The following is a 2,171-nucleotide window of genomic DNA, read 5'->3' as shown; positions in this document are numbered from 1 at the left end:
TGATGAATTTGTAGTCGTATTAGTTAGATTATGCGGTGAGAATGCATTATCTAGTCAAATTGAAGTGGAATTTGACAAATTTGAGTTATTTTAGGATGATAGAAATTGAAAATCATTAGGATTTTTGCTGAACCTTGATTTAATGATGTCGTAACTATCAAGTTGACTGCCGTTTCAATTTGATGGGATGTGGTTATAGCATAATCTTGCTATTTAGTTGCCAATTGTCGACTCCTCTCTATAATTATCAAAATTATATTTTGTTTTCTTCTCTACAATGCTGAGGTATTGTAATATTTATGGAGTTATTATGTTTTGTTGTAGTGAGAGTATAACAATTTTCAGGTATTGAGTTTGTTTGGTTTCATTTATACTTCTTGCTGTCGTTGTTATGTTGTCAAGAGGTTCATGCTCGCGATTGTAGAATGAGTATTAGTGAGGGTGAGGTGAATATGAGTTGTTGTAGCTTCTTTGTGGACCTTTTTTTAGAATCTTAAACATCCTTAGTTGAGAATTTGATTTAGAATTCTTTAGAATGTATGCATTAATATTGAACAGGTGTATGTGTTGTGATACTTTGGAAAAGAATTTTCCATTTTCCATTTTAACAAAATTTTGTGGAATGTATCCCTATAAAATGAGGCAATGCATGTCGCTTATTTGTATGTGTTCAAGTTTGACATTCATGTAAGGTGTAGAATGTCCTCTGCTTGATTAATTAATTTGATGTTTGGCTTTTCATTTCCTTTTGATGTGGCTCTGAATTTTATTCATACAAATATGCTTTTCGAGTCTGAAATTTTTGCTTTATATGTAGTTCGATTCCATAGGTTATCAAGGTACTAGAATTATAATTTACAATCTATGGGAGGATGATGGAGGATAGTTGGAGCTGGATTTTAGTACCGATCCTCATGTATTATCAAACTGATTTCATAGGCCTAAGACATTTTTTTAATTTTTTTTATGAACAGGATATTCAAATTTGAGGAGTCAATAGAGATGAGAAGAGGTGGCTAGAAAGTATCCCAATTCTATGCATTTCTTAACATATCAGCATTCACTACGGGTATGTGAGGTTTATAGTTTAATTCTCTTTAAATAATACTCGTTTTTTAGGTCAGACGCGCAACAAGTCACCCCAAGACTAGATGCATGGTCATAGACACTTATAGTCACAATAAATATTATAATGACACTTATCTGGTATTAACAATAATTGTATGAACGGTAAATCATATTTGAAAAGAAAAAAAAAATACTCTGACATACTGACTAGTGGTGCTTTGATTTCAGAGTTATGCATCAATCCTTTATCTAAGAATTCCTTCTAATTTTTATAAATTTATTGATTGTTGGGTATTGTAGCTGTAATCTAAGACGGTTGATCTAACACTATGTGTCGTGGTATCCATTGATTTATGCGAGTTTGGTTAATTTTGATTTTTTTTTTTTTTTTGGTAATCTAGAAAAATTGAAGTAACTCTTGCTAAATGCTTATGGTTGAACATTAGTGACTTGAGAAATTTTTTTTTTTTTTATTCTGAATATATAAATATGTAATTTGATCTTATTTAGACCGTAATTGCGTGCTAACTTAGATAAATATAATGTATAAATTACCCTTTTGAACAAATCTATCATTTTCCTATGATCTAATTTAGAAGTCTCATTTTTTTTATTATTTTTTTTATGTGTTTGCACAGGAAAAGGAGCTTAACAACATTTGTGAAGGTTATACTAAGCGTGTAAGCCCAACGTGACAAACTATGATGGGAGCTATATAGACACTTTTTACTTTTTTAGACCTTTTTTTAGAATAATCTGTTGTAATGAAATGATGTAATGAGATAGAATATAATTTAGTTTGTATCAATTGAAAAGATTATTATTCTCCAGAATATTAACCTATTTATTTTTATCTTTTTTGTTGTTGTTGAATTGGTGCCTTTGATAATAATAATAATAATAATAATAATAATAATAATAATAATAATAATAATAATAATAATAATAATAATAATAATAATAATAATAATAATAATAATAATAATAATAATAATAATAATAATAATAATAATAATAATAATAATAATAATAATAATAATAATAATAAAGTTATATCGACCAAGCATTTACTAGGTATTTTTTTTAATATCGAAAATGAGCAT

General features: G+C 27.7%; 1 long non-coding RNA gene across 1 annotated transcript; it reads left to right on the top strand.

Annotated features, from left to right (window-relative positions):
- Positions 1 to 522: 522 nt before the first annotated feature.
- On the top strand, positions 523 to 1,901 carry LOC145626977 (uncharacterized). Its single transcript, XR_014111232.1, has 2 exons — positions 523 to 1,069; positions 1,707 to 1,901. It is a non-coding gene; the product is annotated as an uncharacterized LOC145626977 (long non-coding RNA).
- The last annotated feature ends 270 nt before the right edge of the window (positions 1,902 to 2,171 follow it).

The sequence above is a fragment of the Chenopodium album genome, chromosome 4 (genome assembly GCF_948465745.1).
Source record: "Chenopodium album chromosome 4, dcCheAlbu1.1, whole genome shotgun sequence".
Classification (NCBI taxonomy): Eukaryota; Viridiplantae; Streptophyta; class Magnoliopsida; order Caryophyllales; family Amaranthaceae; genus Chenopodium; species Chenopodium album.
This window is presented reverse-complemented; position numbering and strand designations above follow the sequence as displayed.